Source organism: Sceloporus occidentalis, unplaced genomic scaffold (assembly GCF_023333645.1).
Source record: "Sceloporus occidentalis isolate IW3139 unplaced genomic scaffold, rSceOcc1.0.p SCAF_1, whole genome shotgun sequence".
Classification (NCBI taxonomy): Eukaryota; Metazoa; Chordata; class Lepidosauria; order Squamata; family Phrynosomatidae; genus Sceloporus; species Sceloporus occidentalis.
The window spans coordinates 294981544-295002410 of record NW_028316981.1 but is presented as its reverse complement, the minus strand read 5'-3'; the positions used below and the strand labels follow the sequence as shown (position 1 = coordinate 295002410).

The following is a 20867-nucleotide window of genomic DNA, read 5'->3' as shown; positions in this document are numbered from 1 at the left end:
TCACATTCAGCTGTTTCCTATATTCCTAGAGTTCCTAGGTATATTTAACTATAACTATGTTCAAGCATTGGACTGCGACTCTGGAGAACATGGTTCAATTACCGGCTCAGCCACTAAAAAACCCACTAGGCAAACTTGGCCAAGTCACACTCTCTCAACAAACCTCCTCTGAGCAAATCTTGCCAAAATAACTCCATAATAGTTTCACCTTCAGGCCACCATAACTTGAAAACAACTTGAAGGCACACAAAATTACAGATTTTAGTTTGTGCGGAAGCCGTCACAATGTTAAAGAAAACCCACAGTACCAAACTGAGAATGATCATCACATTTTTTAAATGTCATCCTAATTTGTTGCCATATTGAGGAGAGTTAAAATTACTGGAAGAAGCATATCATAGTGAGCAATGTTACCAGAGACCTATATTAATTAGCAACAGGCAAGCCAAGATATTCCAGCCATACATGCTTAAGACAAAAAGGCTCCAAACAATAGCACTCCAAGTTTTGCCATTGTCTAATAAGTTAAAACAAAATACTAATTTCTTCTGATTATTTTTTAATAGAAGGGTTGTACCAATATTCCATACACTTAAAACATAGCATAAATACACATCAGCATAGCAACTCTGGGTTACTCAATTTTGCAACAGAATGCACAATGGATGCCACAGTCTTGAGCCCACCTATTATGCAACAGTTTGTTAGCTCCCCACATGCCTAGTCAAATGTGAAGGAAAGGGCTGTGTGTGCTTACAGAGTAACTGGCTGCACTAAGTACCACACATACACACCGCTTCAAAAAGTACAAGTGCCGATGCGACTCCAACATGGGTCCAAAACACACTGTAGAAATAATCCAGTTTGAGACTGCTTTAACTGCCCTGGCTCAATGCTATGGAATGCTGGGAACTGTAGTTTTGTGAGACATTTAGCCTTCTCTGTCAGAGAGCTCTGGTGCCACAATAAACTACAATTCCCAGGTTCCCTAGCACTGAGCCAGGGCAGTTAAAGCAGTCTTTAACTGTATTGTTTCTACAGTGTCTTTTGGATCATAGTGCCCCAGCAGGATTCTGGCCTACGTGATCACGCTTCAACCCAGTCTGTATTTCTGCCTATACCGACATTCAAATAATAACATGCTATATTCTGTCATATGTCCAAGGTAGATGGCTACAGTCAAGCCATCTGCATGTGAAGGCATGGGTCTAGAAACCTCTCAAAACTCTAGAGAACGAGAATGGTGCATCTCTTCAAGACAAAAACAATACATTCATTTAGGAATAAAATGTTCTGCATTACTTCAATGAAAAAAAGTTATGCTGTATTTATAATGTATAATTACAATATAAATTAGCCATACAGATGTTTGCTGCATTGCAGCTCTCCAGATTTTTGACTGAAATTCACATCATCCATCACCATTGGCTATGCTAACTAGAACTGATGGAAATTTCAGTTTGAGAGGCCAGATCTCTATCTCTAATTTACAAAATTTGGCTTTTGGTTTTAACTCTTCTCTAGTAAAGTAAGAAACATTCAGTTTCCATAATTAATTTCTGCTTTTTAAAGACAGTACAAGAAGCATAAACAATATCAGGCTTTAGAGCCTATACAGTTGTTTACATTCCAAAAAAAAAAAAAAAAAGGAAGGAAGGAAGGAAAGAAGAAAACCGACCTATCACTGTTTAATCATGAAATGTTTTTTCTATAGTGAGTGATGGAAGTTATACCTGGAGTTCCATACACTGTCCCTACTCCATTCTATCTTTAGTGTCAGGTTAGGCAGGTCTTCTCTCAGCTAGGTCGGGCCAGTTTTCCTCAAATTGGTGACTTTAGAATATGCTTGATTAAAAAGCAACACAGAAAGTAACACAATCTAACACTCATGGTGAGCACTAGTCTGGGCAAGGCTATGTTCAAGGCTGAGGTTCTTGGGAGAGAAGAATTTGAATCTGTTTTTCCAGTTGAGATCCAATTCATTATAGCTTCACAACAAATCCCCCCACCAAGTCAAAGAGGAACTGTGGAAAAGGGAGGAAATATCTTTTGGCTCTGAGGCAAATTTCAGGCTGTTTAGATAACTTTAACATACTGTAACGTGAGCAGAAAGAGAGCGCCCAAACTGGTGCACTGTTGAAACCATATTTCACTTATTTGCATACAAATGTCACAGTAAGAACACAGTTACATTAATTTATAATATTCACTTTTTCTCCACCTGGGTGGCACCCATAGGGAAGGATAGGAAGAGGCAAATAAAGTATTGACTGTTTCCAGATGGAATTCAGCATGCTGGATTTTACGTTTAATTTGCAAGGAATGACTTATGGCAATACTATATAATGTAGAGGACCAGCAGTTATTTTCTTCCAGTGCACCAATGTGCTAAGGACAGGGACTGTATTCAGCTAAAATTGTTTCTTTCTGGGAACTCACCAGAGACTGGAAGCTGGTGTCTCATGGACTAGCATTGGTCCATGGACCATCACTTTGAGTAGTACTCATCCATGGCACGCATGGGGAACCATGGCCTTCCAAATGTTTTTGGTCTGCAGCTCCCTTCAATCCCTTCCTATTGAATCTGTTGCCTAGGGCTGATGGGAGTTGTACGCCAAAAATATCTGGAGGGCCATGGTTGCCCAAATGGTTAAAATTTCTAAAGCATAACTTCATCTAATATTTATCCAGTAGAATAATAAGAAACATTAAATTTCCAGAATTAATTTCTGCCTTTCTGGTGGGGGGGATCAATGAGGTGTTTTCAAGGCATTGTGCATTCAAGGCATTGTGGTCAGTGTAGATGGAGTTAAACCATTAACTGTGGATCCCAGCAAGGTGAAAACTGGTACCGTACCTTAACACCTCTTCTGTTCGCAGTTGCAGTCCATCCAGACAGATTTTTGAAACTTCTATTTCTTCCTTTACCCCCTAATTTTTGTGCTCTTCTGCCTAATGGAGAGTTCTGGAGATCCTGAAAGCTCAAGTTTGCCTTGGATCTGCTTTTGGAACATCTTGGCACTTTTGTAACATTTCAGCGTAACAGATGCTATTATCAATCTCTGCTTTTGGTTTCAGCCCAAATGAACCTACGTGGAGTAGGAATTCCATTTTGCTTTCACATCAGTCCTCTTAGGCAATCCTGTCACGGGAATAGAGGAAATGATTTTCCATGATGGACCAGCTTCTTCTAGAGAGATAAGTTTAGTCTAATCACTCCCTGCCCTTATGCAGGCAGGAGATACTGTGTTTCCAATACACTTTCTGTAGTGAGATCCTTTTAGTTTCCAATTAGACACTCCTTTATATATATTATATTTGATTTTTTTATTGTTGTTAGGCTATTTTATTTTGCTGGTTGTTGGAACAAGACACAACATTCAGTATTCAGACCCCATGCTGATTTTTATAAAAGACAAAAACAAATACCAAAACTTCTGCACTTATTACAACTGAGTGAATGGGAGTCAAAGTTTAAAGGCCACTGTTACCTCTTACTTACAGATATTTATAGATGTCTCCTAAAGAGTGTTACATACGCTGGCACATTTTTAGGGCTATGCAAGCTGTCACCTTGGTATTTAAGAGAAAGGTCTTGCTTAACACTTGCTAGCATCATGGGGTAGAGTTGGGCTTAAAAATGTGGGACCTGGAGTTAAGTCTGCATCCTCAAGAACACAGTTCTCTGTATGCCAATGGGACTTACTATCCAGTAATTGGCACTGCACAATCTAGCAGAAGAGTATACATCCATGTGCATGTATCACTTCCACTCACTACCCAAACCATTCATGCTGTGCTCCCTACACCCATCATTATCAAATCTGCCAAAATAAAAATCACCCCTGCTGCAATCTATGAAACCCACTGGGTGACCATGGGCATGTCACACATGCTCAGCCTCAGAGGATGGCAAAGGCAAACCCCCTCTGAGCAAATCTTGCAAAAAAAAAAAAAAAAAAAAACCTTTGCTAATGTTGACTTCAGGGTTGATTTAAGCTGGAAAGGACTTGAAGATACACAACAACAACAACATCATGATCACTGGAGGAGACCCAGAGAAGGTTGTAATCATCATGAAGATCTCTGGAGGAAGCAACTGAGAGCATCCTTCATTCCATCAGAGTTGTTTGATTGTCTTTAAGTGGAAAGAGTATCCAAAGATGATACAGGCTGCATGCACATGGATTATTATATTTATTATTTTTATGTATGTAGTCCCCAAGGCAGTACATTTTTTAATACCCTGAAAATAAGACTCCTCTACATTGTAGAAATAATGCAGTTTTGCACCACTTCTACTGCCACAGCACTAGCACTCTTTAGCAGAGACAGCTAAAGGCCTTGTAAAACTATAAATCCCAGGATTCCATAGGTTCAGCATTTAAAGTGGAGTCAAAACTCCATTATTTCTACAATGCAAATGCATCCACAATGAACTGTAACTTGTGATATTTACACACCCATTTAGAGGCAGATGTTGCATGGATATCTGCTATGATTTTTTAAAAAAAGTCAGCAGAGTACATAATCTTTCCCAAAATCTTTCCTTCAGGACCAGTTCAAGACCTCTTTCTGTAGGAAGTATAAACCAACATCACTTGAAGGAACACTAATGATAAAGACCTATTATTATTATTATTATTATTATTATTATTATTATTTCTATCCTGCTTTCCTCCCAAGACTGGGATCCAAAGTAGCTTTTACAAAATAAACGCCTGTCTCTCACTCCAATTCCCCTCATTTTAAAATTGGCTGTAATGCCTCAATTGGTTTAAAGTGCATTTAGCTCTCTTCCACATTAAAAATGTTCACATATATGTAGAGATGGTGCAACAGAAACTTCCAGTGCTTTCAGTCTTTTGTGAGGGTGAAGGAGGGGAGAGAATGTTGTGTTCCACACTTAGAAGATGAAAACAAAGAGGAATCATTCTCAAATTGTGTGATTTGTTTATTATACCCACCATATTTCAGAATTATAATTTCCTTTGTAATACCTTCTAAAAACAGAAGAATGTGTATGAAAACATTAACGTAAAACTGATTTATACATTTGTGGGCTATCAGTTAGAAAAAGGGAATGCCTGTGTACCTTTTCAAAACTGTTTTGGGTGCAATAATAAGAATATATATTTTGGGGGAAACTGAATAGGTACCACATACTATGTTCATAAAAGAAGTACAGCTGTAATTGCTTGAACCCTAACTAAATGAAGGCATGTAATCTTATGTTTTCTGCAAAAGTATTTAATGTGTGAATTTTGAGTTTATGTTTTTATATTTCTTTTTTTTGTTTGTTTGTTTCTTTTTTTAAAAAGCCACCAAAGAAAGAATTATAGTTCCAAAACACCTCGGACATTATAATTCAGGCACTTTGAGAAACATTTATTTCCCCCTTTTTTTGGCTAACAATTGCTTCCCCTTTATGTTGGTTTTGGGAGTTGGAAAGAAATCATTTTATAGTTCCAAAGCACTTGACCAATTCTTCGTACCAAGATTTTGAGCCAAGCAGCACAAACGCCATGTACACAAAAAACCTGTGGAAAAATAAAAGCCTTGGCTTGGTGCCTAAATAACATAAAGGTAAAATGAGCAGCACTCCAATATTCTTTCCCATATGAATAGTGTATTTGCATTGCTCCAGGTACTACTCAAGGTACCAGGGTGACCAGATCTCACCAGAAAGGAGGACGTTCAAGAAAACTGTAGGAGATTACAAAATAAAAACTACAAACACTAATAGAAATAAAAATTCTGCTTCTCAGTCATGCTTAAAATGGAGGTCATTTTCAAATTTTTAAATTCCCCCTGGACAGAAGGTTAAAATGGAGAACATGTCCTGGAAAAGGAGGCTCTCCACTCACCCTGCAATGTGCTCAACATCAGCGACCAGAAAAGCTGATTTCTGGATCACAGCTTCCAGGATCCACTAGCCTTGGGGGATTCTGAGAGCTGTAATCCAGACAATGTCCCCCCCCCCCCCTCAAGAAAAATCTCTATTCAATATATTTTGGTTCTGCAACAAGCTCTGTCAAAACCAAGACAACTCAAGAAGACTTACTTCCTTCCCAGCCATGAGTCTGGAGGCCTCCAGAATTTCTGACACAACCTGCTAAAGCTTGCCTTTTAAAATCATTAAAAGAAATGGCTTACTGATATAACCCGAAAGCACATTGGGTCATCTCTGGAGCCAAATGCCATTGGCAATGACCCTGGGCTTACTTTCACTGGACGTCCTGCCAACACCACCTCCACAACATTTCTCAAGGGAGGGATGGAGGGGGGCTCACAAAAAAAGGAAAAATCTCTGAGTCACTTTTCGCTGCCGCCTCCTCCTCCTCCTCATTCCTCCCACGGCCTGATATTGTGTGTCACAGTCCAGCTGGAATCCACAACCACCATCATTCAAAAACGCTCCCACAAATACCACCAAGGATTATTTTACTTTAAAGGAAAACAAGCTTCCCTTTCAATAAAAAAAGCCACCCCAGACCATCCTAAGGTGCATTGGAGGATGACTCTGGGAGGCCAAATCCCCCCACTGGGCCATGAAAACATTATCCATACAGGAATATGATGAAAAGTGGAAAAGGGTTTTTGAAATATGGGAAAATAAGAGTAAGAGATAAAGTGTTACATAATGGAGATTGCAAGACTGTATGTTTGTTTGTTTTCCTTAAATTGATTTAGTTTTAAATACTGTTATGTAAATATAACTGAAAAACATATGCGGGGATAAACATTTTTTAAAAAAACCACACTGGGTGGGACCTTGGGCAAGTCACACTCTCTTGGCCTCTGAGGAAGGCCCAGGCAAACCTCCTCGCAACAAATCTTGCCAAGAAAAACAAACCCGTTATAGGGTCACCAGAAGTTGGAAACAACTTGAAGGCACACAACAACAACAGGACTCTGAGGAGAAACATTGCCAAGAAAAGCCCAGTGTGGGTCACCCATAAGTCAGAAACTACTTGAAGGCACACAACAAAACAACAACATCAAACCCCACAATTCTGGAGGCTAGGGTTTGATTCCTTGCTAGGCCACCAAGCCCACTGGGTGGCCTTGGGCAAGCCACACTCTCTCAGCCTCAGGGAAAGACAAGGGCAAGCCTTCTCTGAAGAAACCTGGCCCTGGGACAGGCTCACCATAAGTAGGAAACGACTTGAAGGCTCACAACAACAACAGCAGCAGCAGCAGCAGCATTCTCTGAAGATGCCAGCCACAGTTGCGGGCGAAACTTCAGGAATAAACTCTTCTAGAACATGGCAACATGGCCTGAAAAAATCCACAGAAAAACTAACAACCGCACTTTTCATTCTTTCTATTTTAAAACAACTTCTCTTCTATTCCCCTGAGCTCAAACCTACATTTTTTAGGAGGAGGATCCGATTAGTAGCCACAGTTTGAAATCAGACATGGAAGAGATTTGCCAATGGGGCCCTATCATTCCCCCAGGAAGGGGGGCAGCTGCCAAAGATGCCTCACGGAAAGGTTTCAGCTGTTTGACCTTTAGAGACATTAGAGACAGGGAAGGGGGCACTAAAGTCGGGATCAGGCTCTCTCTTGTGCCTTTCCTCACACGCTGCCCAGGCCTTCTGTGGACGACAGACAGGGCATGGCATTGCATCACTTTCTTTTCTAGGAAAATAGGCACCTTGCCAGAGGAAGAGGAGGAGGAGGAGGAGGAGGAGGAAGAGGAGGAGGCCTGAATGAAAAGGCAGAGTTTTTTTGTTACATTCAGACTGCAGAAACAATCTGGTCTGACACCGCTTCAACTTCCAGGGCTCCAGGCTAGGGAATTCTGGGACTGTCAATAATAATATTAATAACAAACCAAACAAAAGGGGGGAAATGGAAGATGTTAGTTAGTCAATGGTGTTTTTCCTCCTCTTTGTGTATCACCTTTGCCTGATGAAGAAGCCAGTGGAGCTTTGAAAGATGACTATGTTTATATTGTGCATTTCAGTTGGTCAATAAAGGCATCACTGTTTGGTGGATGTTTGTTCAAATGTGCTAAACACAGCGACCCCCTGAATAATAATAACACTACCTAGAACCACTAACATCATCCTTTCTTTCTTTCTCCTGTATGATTTCTAACACCTTTGCCTGATGAAGAAGCCAGTGAAGCTTTGAAAGCTTGCAATGTGTATATTGTGCATTTCAGTTGGTCAATAAAGGCATCACTGTTTGGTGGATATTTGTTTGAATTTGCTAAATGGCCAACACAGCTACCCCCTGAAGAATAATAACAACAACCATTAGCATTATCAGCGTCTTCCTTTCTTCCTTTCTTTCTCCTGTATGATTTCTAACACTTTTGCCTGTGGAACTTCAAAAGCTTTGTTTACGGTGTGCCTTCAAGTCTTTTCTGATTTGTGGAGACCCTAAGGCCGAACCTACTATTATGGAGCTTGTTTTTTGTTTTGGCTTGTTTCTTTGGAGGGTTTTTTGCCATGGCCCTCCTCTAAGGCTGAGAGAGTGTGACTCACCTAAGGTCACCCAGTGGGCTTCCATGGCTGGGCTGAGACTCAAACCCTGCTCTCTAGAATCATACAATCCAACACTCAAAACACTGGCTGCCTTGCAATGTGGATATTGGGCATTTGGCTTGGCCCCTTGAAGGCATCACCGTTTTGTGGGTATTGTTTTACTTGGCTAGTGGTTTGAGGGTTGAGACTACAATTCTGGAGGCCTGGGTTCGAATCCCTGCTGCGCCATGGAAAGCCACTGGGGGTCAAGTCACACTCTCTCAGCCTCGGAGGAGGACCATGGCAAAAACCCCTCTGAAGAAACCTGTCAAGAAAACCCTAGAAGAAGAAGTTCGCCGCCTTGGGTCGCCAAAAGGCAGAAAGCCCTTCAAGGCACAACCACAAAATCCCAAGTACAAAAGCAGAGCGCACGAAGCGGCGGGTTCAAGAACCAAGGCCCTGGGAGCGGGGGGGGGGGGGGGGGTCTAATACATCACTGGGATTGATTAGGCTGCCTCCACACTGGAGAAATAATCCGGTCTGACACCGTATTAAGTCAATGCAATGGGAAGGAAGGAAGGAAGGAAGGAAGGAAGGAAGGAAGGGGAAGGGAAGGGAAGGGAAGGGAAGGGAAGGGAAGGGAAGGGAAGGGACGAAGGGAGGGAAGGGACGAAGGAAGGAAGGAAGGAAGGAGAAGTCGCCCCGAGAGGGGAGCAGAGAGTGCCACAAGAAATTAAAGTTCCATAGCATAGACCCCCTGGCAGTTAGAGCGGTATCAAAGCGGCTTATATCTCCAGTGTGGAGGCAGCCCTGCAAGTCCCACTCGGGGCTTTTATTCTGCAACCCACCGACTCGCTATCTATGCCTTTACTTTGGATTTTGTTGTTGTGCTCCTTGGCAGTTAAAGCGGCATCAAAGCGGGTTATGTCACCAGTGCGGAGGCAGCCTTGCTCCCCAGGAGCCGAGGGCCGAGCCTTCCTCCTCCTCCTCCTCCCACAGCCCCCCCTGACTTTTTCTCTTTTTGACCCCAGCCCCCTCCTGAGTCCTGACCTTCCTCCCCGGAAGCTTGGCCTTCCTCATCCTTCATCCTTCATGGCCCTTTCTGGGCCTCTCTCTCAGTCCTCCTGCCCGGGGCCCAGGACCAGGCAGAGGCCGGGAAGGAGGGCTGGGTGGCCGGGAAGCACGCGGAGCCCCCGGAGACGCCTCTTCTTCCAGCAGGAGCAGCGGGCCAGGGACCCAGGGGCGGCTCCCTTCCTTCCCTTCCTTCCTTCAGCCGAGGGGCGATGGGGAGAGTCCCTCTTTGTCCCAGCTGGAGACGAGGCTTCGAGGCCTGGCAGCTGGGAAGGGAAAGAGCCTTCAGAAAGGAGCTGAACAGGAGCAGGAGGAGCCGGAGCCTGTGGCAAGGCAAGGCAAGGCAAGGATGATGGCGGGAGGAGGAGGAGGAGGAGTTGGGCAGGGGAGGCAGCAGCACACGAGCGCCAGTCCGCTGCCCCCTGCCTCCCTCCCTCCCTGCCTCCCTCCTGCCTCGCTCCTCCCGGCTCCAGGGTCCCAGCAGCAGGCCCAGGGGGGCATCAGTGGCCTCAGCCTCTCTCTCCCTTGACCTCCACTTCACACCGAAGCCTTAGCAAGGCTGTTTGTGTTCTAAGGTTGCTTGCTCCTCAGTCCTAATTCCCATCCCCCGCTGAATGCAGACAGGGAGGAAATCCAAGCCCCCAAAAGTCCCAAAGTTGTTAGTGTGTCTTTGGTCCATGGCACCTCGATGGAAACAGGGTCGGGAAGGAGAATATCCCTTTGCTATGCCTACGCCATCGCGTCCCTCCGCGTTTGCGGCTTTGACTTTCGCGACTCTGGACTTTATCACACGGGAGGAATTTCTCTTAATTTCAAATGAAAAGAAAGTGGGGCCAGAACCATTCACATGAATTCACTACTTCCGTGAATTTACATGAATTCAAATTGCGTTTGAACTGACTTTCCATTGCTCAAAAATAGCTTGCCATTGCCCAAAATTGCATGTGGTAGTCTATCACGCAATAACATGAAACCCCATGATTGCGTTCGGATTGCCATTGGATTATACTTCCAATTTCCCTTGTCTGATAACTTCCTTTGACTAGCCACAGGTTTTATTAACATGTCTCCTCTAGGAATCTCTAGGTCCTCCAGCGCAACTTGAAGCAAAAGTCACACTGAAGGGCCTAGAGCAGTGGTTCTCAACCTTCCCAATGCCGCAACCCTTTAAGACAGTTGCTCACATTGTGGTGACCCCCAACCATAAAATTATTTTTGTTGCTACCATCAGAAATATGTTTTCCAATGGTCTTAGGCGACCCCTGTGAAAGGGCCATTCCACCCTCAAAGGGGTCACAAGCCGCAGGTTGAGAACCACTGGCCTAGAGATTCCTGCAGAGAACACTCCACTATAATAATAATAATAATAATAATATTTATTTATAGCCCACCTCTCCCAGGAGGATCAGGGCTGGTTACAATCAAAAATAAAATAAAACATAGTAAAATAATAACAACACAATCCCTAACCCACAATTTAAAATACAACAGCATAAAAATCAGTTATTAAAAAATTACAATAAAATTTAATCCCCATTACAATGAGGCAGTTTAAGGGAGAGTCAAGAAGGCATAGTTGTGGCCACAGTGGAGAGGGCATTTCTTAGGCACTTGTTGCTCCTCCAGCGCAATGCTATGGTCAATGTCTGGCAAATGTAGACCACAGAGATGCACCTAGGGTTGCCATTAGTCAGGACCTCCAAACCGGGACAAATGTAGGACAAAATTTTCAAATGTAGGACTTTTAAATATTTGGGGGGGGGGTTTCCTACATTTGAAAAAGAGCCTCACTCAGGGGAGGATTCCTTCTCCGCCTGGGCTCCGTTCTCAGCAAGGACGGAGCCCAGGCAGAGAAGGAATTCTCCCCTCAGTGAGGCTTTCTTTTCCCCCTGTTCTCCATTTTTGCCAACGGAGCCCAGGGGAAAAAGAATCCTTGCTGAAGGGAGGATTCCTTCTCCACCTGGGCTCCGTTCTCACCAAGGACAGAGCCCAGGCAGAGAAGGAATTCTCCCCTCAGGGAGGCTTCCCCCCCCCCCCTGACTGGGCTCTGTTTTTGCCCAAGGCCTGGCTGGGGCCTGGGAAACAGCGTCTCCCAAGCCCCAGAGAAGCCTTGGAGGACTCCGCTGCCGCGGAGCCGTCTCCAGGGCCTCGCTGGGGGGGGCGTCCCGGGGGTGGAGCCAAACCGGTGCGGGACCGTGCGGACCCGCCCCAAACCGGGAAAGTCCCGCCCTCAGGCAGGATATGGCAAGCCTAGTTGCACTGGAAGACCTAAAGATTCCTAGAGAGGTTGTTCTTTCAGGTAAAAACATAGCATTTTTGTTATTTGCGGTTTTTCCACATCCGTGGGAGTCCTGTGCCCCTAACTCCAACAAAAGTGTAGGGACAAGTGTAGTTCTGACATAAACAACTAGCCAAATTAAAATTATACCTTCAGATTAAAATATCATATGCATAACCTAAATGTATTTACATATACACAGTGAAGATTTGTTTAAAATGTGATGTTGTCAAAGAAAATGTAAAAAGAATTCAAAAATTTCATTTTTAAAAATAAAAAAATGAAATTTGAAATTTTAATTTTAAAAGATTCTGGGGCCACTCTTTTCTCCTCCCATTCAGCTTCCCACACACACACACACACACACACACACTCCCACCATCTCTTAAAGCATTTTAAAGGGAAGCAGATGAATGCCACAGCCTGTTTCTGCCAAAGTGTAGGTGTTTGAGGAGCTGTGGTGTCATCCCCTTTTAGGGTGTCACCTGGTGTGGTCCACATACACCCAGTGATGCCATTGACCAGGCATCCTCCTTTCCCCAGGACCTGGCCTCCATTTCTTCCCAAGAGGCATCCCCAAAGGTCCTCCCTTTGGAGCCTTCAAAGACAGAGCCTTGTGTTTGTCTATGGAACCATTGTAGAGAGATCTGGTTGCTGTTGTTAACTGCCTTCGAGTCAATCCTGCCTCATGGTGGCCCTATGGATGAGACATCTCCCAGATCCCCTGTCCTCCACTGCTCTACTTAATTCCTGCAACCCCATAAAACCCGTAACCTCCTTAAGAGAGTCCATTCATCTGCCATGTGGCCTTCCTCTCTTCCTACTTCCCTCCACCTTTCCCAGCATTATTGTCTTTTGCAGTGAGTCCACTCTTCTCATGATGTGTCAGAAGTAAAGTTTTATTTATTACATATATAAGCGAAGACTCTGCTTACTGTTATTTTATTATTGTATTACTGTTTTTAGATTTTATTGTTTGTAATTTTAATGGATAGAATTGTTTAATTCGTTTTTAAGGGGGGATTGTATATATTGTATTTTTAAAGTTTGTATGCCGCTTTGATTGTGGTAACAAAAAGCAGGATATAAATTAAAGTTTTATTTATTTATTATTATAGATGTAGGACAGCCTCAGCTTGGTCATTTTGGATTCCAGGGAGGTTTCTGGCTTGATCTGCTCTAGGACCCATTTGTTTGTCCTTTTGGGAGTCCATGGGATCCTCAGCACTCTTCTCCAGCACCACATCTCAAATGAATTCATTTTCTTCCTATCATCTTTCTTAACTGTTGTGCTCTCAAATCCATACATAGTAATAGGGAATAAGATAGCTTGTATGATTCTAACTTTTGTGCTCAGTTGTATGTCTTTGCATTTTACAATCTTTTCTAGTTCTTTCATAGCCACCCTCTTCATTCTTAATTTTCTTCTGATTTCCTGACTGCAGTCCCCATTTCTATCAATGTTTGATCCCAGGTCTGGGATCTTTTACTATTTCCATTTCTTCATTATCAATGTTGAACTTGTGAAGGTCCTCAATGGTCATTTTTTTCTTTACATTTAACAGTAGGTCTGCCTTTGCACTTTCTTCTTTGATCTTCCTTAGTAAGTGCTCCAGGTCTGTGAGGTTTTCTGCTAGTACTATGGTGTCATCTGCATATCTTAGACTGTTGATATTCCTTCCTCCTTTTTTCACTCCTCCTTCTTCTGTGTCCAAGCCTGCTTTTCCTATAATATGTTCTGCATACAAGTTGAACAGATAGGGTGAAATGATGCAGCCTTGCATGACCCCTTTGCCGAGTGGGAACCATTCTATTTCACCATGTTCTGTTCTGACAGTAACTTCTTGTCCTGAGTACAGATTCTTCGATACAGACTATCAGATGTATTGGTTCTCTCAAGTCTTTGTCGGGGGGTGGGGTTGGTTGGGGCTGTATGTGGCCATGTTCTATAAGAGTTTATTCCTGACATTTTGCAGCAGCTGTGACTGGCATCTTCAGAGAATGCTGGCATAGAAGAGAGTGGTGTATATATACTGTTGGTTGAGAGGAAGCGTTTTACATGTTAATCTGTGTGTTGTTCTGTTGCTGAATGACAAGGCCTCAGGTTGTCTATTTAATTCATAATATATTCAGTATACATATACCCCACTTTCTTCCATGCCAGCTTCCTCTGAAGATGCCAGCCACAGGTGCAGGTGAAACGTCAGGAATTAACTCTTCCAGAACATGGCCACATAGCCAGCCTGGGGAAAAAAACACAAAAAACTATGGATGCTGACCATAAAAGCCTTTGACTTCACATCTTGTCACACCTTTTGAGACTGACTGAAAGAAAGAAGTTCACAGGAGGAGTCCCCATGAGTCAGAGTCAATTATAATCTTGGTACAATCATCAAACATTCTAAGGAAGAGGTTCAGGCACATGTTTGCTGCCTTGAAAACGAATACTCTGGAATGGAATAAAATGGGCATTCAAACCATTGAGTCTACAACACTTGGTTTGTCTTTTTTTACCTTTTGCTGTAGCTGTACATTATCTCTACTGAAGGGGATTGTAAAAGGGGGAAAGCCCCCAATCATTTCAATTGCAGGTTTTCTCCTATACACATTACACAGGCATCGGGATCAGGATGCCTCTGGTACCAAATTTTCTATTCAAAAAGCATTGTCCAGGAACACATCTATTTTGTTAGCCTTGGTATACCTTGGTATACTATGTTTAGTTTAACCTTCAATAATCCTTATTCAAAGGACTATTATTTTTAGAGACACATTTAAAATATTTGTATATGACTTAATATACTTCCTGTGGCAAATCTCAATTAATATACTGAGAAGGACTATTCCGAGACATAGCCATGTTAGGCCTTTATCACAGAAGCCCCATTCTCACAGCAATTGCGTCAAAGGGGGAAAAATGGAATATATATATATATATATATATATATATATATATATATAGTATTTATATCCTGCCCGTCAGCCCTAAAGGCTCTCAGAGCGGCTTACAATTATTATTATTTTTAATAAGACGGTTCCCTGCCCTCAAGCTTACAATCTAAAAAAATACTGTATTCAGAGCTCCAGAATCACATGTCTTCAGAATTGGGTGACTAGGGCTGCTGCTGCAATACCACTCTCATCCTGAGTCTCCTTTAACTCCACTTCCCTGCGTCATGCTGCATTTTGGTATATTATTATTATTATTATTATTATTATTATTATTATTATTATTATTTTAACTTATGCAGTTCCAGAGCTCTGCTACAGCTATCAGTTTTAAAAGTTTAAAAAAAAAATCAGGGGGAAGGTAATTGGGCTGCTTGGGAATAATGAGGAAGAGGGAGAGAGGAGGTAATACTGACACCACATGACTGGGAGTACTGCAACTCCCCCAGCAGCAATGTTTCACACCTGGGCACTTGCTCTATTGACAGTTCAGTGATGGGTTTCTCCTGTCAATCAAAAGGGATGCCCTACTTGTGGTTGGAATTGATGCTGTGTGATAAGTATTGCCAAAGACTCTTTCTTCCAGGTGTAATCACAGGCCCAGAACAGATGGGCAGGAAAAAGTGGCTCAGAACCCCGCTGCCCACAACAGCCCACTCCCAAGATGCGCCAAATGTGCATGGCCCGACTGCATGACATGAGGTCAAGCCACACTGCTGGGTAAATTTTTGTTGTTGTTGCCTCCGAACCATACATGTGCACCATCACACAAAGACACCACCAGCAACGCCACCAGCGACCCCCAAGTACCTCCCACATTTGCCAAGATGCCATCCCATTGGATAGCCACACATTTGAATGGCCACACAATCACCTGTGCAATACTCCACCAGTAGAAGGTATTGGAGCATTGATATACATTGGCAAAGCATAATCATGGATGTCCTCCCATACATGCCCCCTTCACTCCACACCTCATGCCCCCCTGTTGGGCTGTCTAGTTTGTACGTATTTTAATTACAGAGAGTCCTCTTTATCCACAGATTCATGCATCCATGGCTTGAAAATATTCCAAAGAAGTATAAATTCCAAATAGCAAGCCTTGGTTTTCCATTTTATATAAGGGACAAAATTTTGCTCTACCATTATATTTAATGGGACTTGAACATCCACAGATTTTGTTATCCATGGGGATCCTGGATAGGAAGGTCCTACTGTACATCCGTTGGAATTGTTGCACTTTCATTTCCTCGCTCTACTGCGGCCCTGCAGTCACATCAGTGCATTTATATGCAGCGTTAGGGTTAGGGTTAAAATTAGGATGCATCACTCCTTCAGAACCACTCAAACATCAGGGCGTTTGTATGTGGGTTCGAAGGTGTGGATCTTCCATGCTAAGCTGAACTATTCCAGCTTCTTTTTGCTCCAGTTTTTAGCCCCAAAGCACGGCTTCAATTCAGTTTCTGCCCACTTTGGAGGTGTGCATTGTCTAAACACTGTGCCTCCAAAGTGGGCAGAAACTGCTTTATTTTGTCCATCCATTCCACCCCACAGTTTAAAATTCTGGTGTAGAAATCTCCTAAGGAATATCGGTATGCAAAGGGATCTTGTAGCACCTTTCACTGTGTGAGAGAAGTTGTAGCATAAGCTTTCATAGACTTGGAACTTTATCACACCTGTTTTTCCCCCCGTTATGGGTACGGGAGAAGGATGCTCGTGTGCACGCGTGACCAGCCAAAAATGGATTTTATCACACGCCAAAGCGTCCTCCAAAAGGCCCCATTCTGTCTCTCAGCGTCAAGCCATTCTCGTTCAGTGCTGAGGGGCATTAAATGTTCTGGTTGGAAGTTTTCCGACTGAGGAAAATGGCGCCCCTCAGCACTGAACGGGGATGGTTTGGCGCTGGGGGGAGGGAACGGGGCCTTTTGGAGGACACTTTGACGTGCAATAAAATCCATTTTTGGCTGGTTGCCTGCGCACACGAGCATCCTCCTCCTGTATCTGTAACGGGGGGAAAAATGGGTGCAATGAAGTTCTTGGTCTACTTCAGGGGTTCCTAACCTAGGGTGCCTGCACCTCCAGGGGTTATGAGATGGAATTTCAGGGCATGTGAGAAAGATGTCTTGTGTTCTTGAGTGACCAGTCATGAGCCATCACTCATTTTTTTCTGAATAAGCTAGAATCTAATTGTTCCGTTTAGATTTGTGTTTTATGCACTGAATGAAAGCTTATGCTTTTTAAAGGTTGGTTTGTTCACCTGCAGTATTATATGTGGTTCAATTTGTGGTTCAGAAATTGGACTGCCTCATCTTCAAGTGTGATATTACCGTATTTTCCAGCGTATAAGACAACTGGGCGTATAAGACGACCCCCAACTTTTCCAGTTAAATATAGAGTTTGGGATATACTCACTGTATAAGACTACCTCTCTTCCAACGCACACCAAATAAAAATTAAAAAAAATATCAGATTTGATTTCAATATGGTAATTTTAATTCAAATGACATGCAGATACTTAGCAGGAAATGTTGTATATAAAGCCTGCTTGGATTGGTCAGCTCTCTCTGCCTGCCCAGCCCTCCCTGTCTCCAAGACTATCAGAGCGGTAGCTGCTTTCATATGATCATCGCATACGGTGGGGATGCGGCCGTGGCCAATTTTGAGCTCCCCCCACCATATGCGGTGACTGCAGATTCTCCATTCCGGCTCAGAAGTTTCAGCACCTGCCTTATAAGATGACACCCAGCGTATTAGAGAACCCCCGACTTTTGAGAAGATTTTCCTGGGTTAAAAAGTAGTCTTATATGCCAGAAAATACAGTACTTTTGTAGGAGGTGTGAACATTAATCAAACATTTCCTAGGGTGTGGGGCATTGAAAAGGTTGGGAACTACTGGTCTGTTTCCTCAGATGCTAGGCACTGGTTCACTCCATGCATTTGAGGAAGCAAATCAACAAAAGCCTATACTACAACTTCTTTCACACAGTTAGTATCAACAGTGCCACAAAAGCCTTGTGCAAACCGAGAAGGACTATATTTCTTATAGAGAAAGAACATATAGGCTTGCAACACCTAGGACAGTGATAACAGTGCAAAGAGCTTCTGTTGCCAAAAGAAACAGCCCAAATGACAAGGTTGTGCTTATCTCTGCCATTCCCCTTGCCTGAGCTTTAACAAACAAAGCCTCCTTTTATTCTCTCCTTTGCATCCTGTCTTTTTCATCCCACCTCTCCTACCATAAAAGCCCCAGCTGTCACAATGAAAGCAAACTAGCCTGTTTGTGCTGCATTTTGTCTTGAGGTATTTGAAGAGAGTGGGGAGAAAGACTCAGTGTTTTATCTTAACCCTGAGATAACTGCAGATTTGTCTGCCACGGAACACTGGAACAATCAGGAAACACATTCTGACTGGAGATGAGGAGTGTTCTAGCTTCCAGAAAGCAAACAAAATCCAGAAAGCATCCACCAGCTACACCAAAAAGAGAGGCCATATCCCAAAACAGGAATAACAGTGAAATAAAAACCACAATGCCTTTCAGCCAAAAAAAAAAAAAAAAAGACTGTCTTCAGGGCTGTTTTTGGAAAACAATTGCTTTATGGAGGGAAAAAAATGGGATAGTTTGTGTTATGTTCAATTTGTTCTGAATTCTGTTTTATTATTGTTGTGGTTGTGGGTTTTGTTCTTGCTTCTAGCAATTATTTTTGTTCAAATTGGGCTCATCTGGACATCACAAGAAACCAGGCTGACTGGGCACAGAAGTCTCCAAGGGGACAATCTGATGTTTCCAATGGACCACATGTTGTTCATCTAGGCAGGACTAGGAAAAACTTGTGCTTGAAACGCTAATGTCCAGCAGAAGCCAGCATCCTGGCTTGTATGTATTCTAACTAACTAGGATACACTCTGGCTCCTGCTAGGTTCAGGTTCATGCTAAATAAACTACTGACTGAACGTGTTAAACCAGTGATGGCAAACCTTTTAGGGACAAAGTGCTCAAACTAAAAGGCCTTCTGGCACTGGGAGTTAACTGATGCCAGGGGCGGGGACAGGACGTGTTTATGGGGCGGGGCTTTTTCTCCCTGCCCTCCCAGGCCTTCAACTGCCTCTCCGGAGACAGCTGAAGGCCCAGGACAGCTGGGAAGGAGGAGGAACAGGAGCATGTCCTTTCCTCCTCCTCCCCCTGCACCCTCCTGGGCCTTCAGCCACCTCTCCGGAGACAGCTGAAGGCCTGGGATGGCCAGGAGGAGGAGGAACAGGCATTCACATGTTCCTCCTACTTCCCGCTCTCTGCGAGCCATAAAAAATGGCCTCGCATACCATCTCTGGCATACGTGCCATAGGTTCACCACCATGGTATTAAACTATTCTTGCTTCAAGCAAGATAATAATCTCTTTCATCATGAACAAATGCCAGGAACAATAAGCCAGGTTTCCCACACCACCACCCTCATTGTGGAATGCAAACCAGGTTACTTTGTCTATTCTCTGTTATCTGTTTTCTGTAGGTGGCCCCTGAAGAAGATATACTTGCACTGGATTCTTAATAAACCATAATCAGCCTCTGAGAACACCGTTTCATTTGGGGCAAAATTGTATTTCAATATATCTACAGGGTACCAATTGGCAGAAGGCAAATATACAGAATTGGTAGTTCTAGAATTTGTGTCTGCTGTCAAGCATTGTGCAACCTGCTATACTGGATATGCAACTGTACTTCCTTAAAAGAAGATGTACAATGTGTTTAAACACAGAGGAGGAAGAGTTCTGAAAGGTTCCTGAGCAGATCCTTTTAATTTAGTGCAATTCTGCCTCACTGTTCCAATTAAAATGCAACAAAACCAGTTTGAATAGGATTAAAAGCAAAAGCAGAATAAATGGTAACCATCACTTAATCAGCTGGAGAATCAAATGTGTAAACCTAGCTAGAAGCAAAGTCAGATTAAAAGGTCTGAACAGGAAGCTGGAAATGAAAACTGAAATTCAGAGTGTATCACTTTAGTTTCATTCTGATATCTCACCTGCCAGACTGCATAATTTCCCTTACATAATATTGCACCAGTACAAGTTGGACTAACAGAAGCTTTCAAACTTCTGTATTCTTTTGTTGTTGCTTTTTTCTTTATCTGGTTATAAAATGGGGCCTGAAGCACACAGACCAAATAAAGTTCCTTCCAGCCACTTTGGGGACATGGTGTTCAAACAATGCGCGCACACCCAACCACCCGGAAGTTGTTCCAAGGCTGTCTAAAACAGCCCTAATTCAGCCAGAAAAAGGGTGGCAAAAAGCCACTCCTGCTGACGGCCCATTTGGTACCATGTCAGCAGCCAGATTCAGGACTGCAGCATCTAGTTGTCACAGTCTCGGAGTGATCAGGGCTGGAGGGACCCCTTAGCCACACCTTTTGCCCTGTCTGCTTCATCCCAGAGAGATTCTGACTTGCCCAGAGAAGTTAGTACCCCATTAAACAAGGACTAACTTTTGTATTGTGTCTCCTAAGTGCAGTGAAACTGTAAGTTAGGAACACAGGACTCTGCCTTATATAGAACCAGGTCACAGGTCAGCCCAGTTCAGTAGTTTCTGACTGGCAGCATCTCACTGGGGTTTCAAGGTTGAACCTTTCCAAGTTCTGCCTAGAGATGCCAGGGACTGCACCGAGACTTTCCGCATATTAAGTGTCTGTTCTACCACTGCTCTACAGCCCTTCATGATAGGCTGATTCAGGACCTACAATCACTCTGTCATCCATCCACCCAGGTGCAGAAAATGGAATTGTGGCAATTGCAGATTGTTACTCAGGAATTAGAAAAGCTGTACCTGCTAGCCTCTTTTTCACAGTGATTACCAAAGATTCATTATTCATTGCCTTGATAAAGGAAAAAGATGGGTGTATAGGGTCAAAATATTACACTGAGCCCTGTGTTTCATACTGGGGTTCAAGATGGCTTCACCTGGCTCAGAAAGGGTTAGATGTAAGTTAAGAGTAAGTTGTTTTAATCAGTCATAGAAAACATCTCAGTGGGGTGTATGGGCATTTCAGAGAAAAGTAAGAAGCACAGGATATTTTTTCGTTCCCTGGAAAATACCCTGGAGA

The 20867-nt window shown here is 43.2% G+C and overlaps 1 protein-coding gene across 7 annotated transcripts in view; it reads right to left on the bottom strand.

Annotated features, from left to right (window-relative positions):
- LIFR (LIF receptor subunit alpha) overlaps positions 1-20867 on the bottom strand; it is a 140991-nt gene that overhangs the window by 110963 nt on the left and 9161 nt on the right. The window contains exons 1-2 of one of the 7 annotated variants that reach the window (XM_089496359.1): positions 6065-6105; positions 2858-3142 (exon numbers count right to left, since the gene is read on the bottom strand). The exons of 1 other annotated variant lie outside the window; for it this stretch is intronic. The gene's annotated coding sequence lies outside the window, so the exon portion shown is untranslated. Of the gene's footprint in view, positions 1-2857; positions 3210-6064; positions 6150-7406; positions 7565-9527; positions 10062-20867 lie in introns of those variants that run through there. 5 more of the 7 variants (XM_089496401.1, XM_089496352.1, XM_089496382.1 and 2 more) reach the window with 5 other exon arrangements.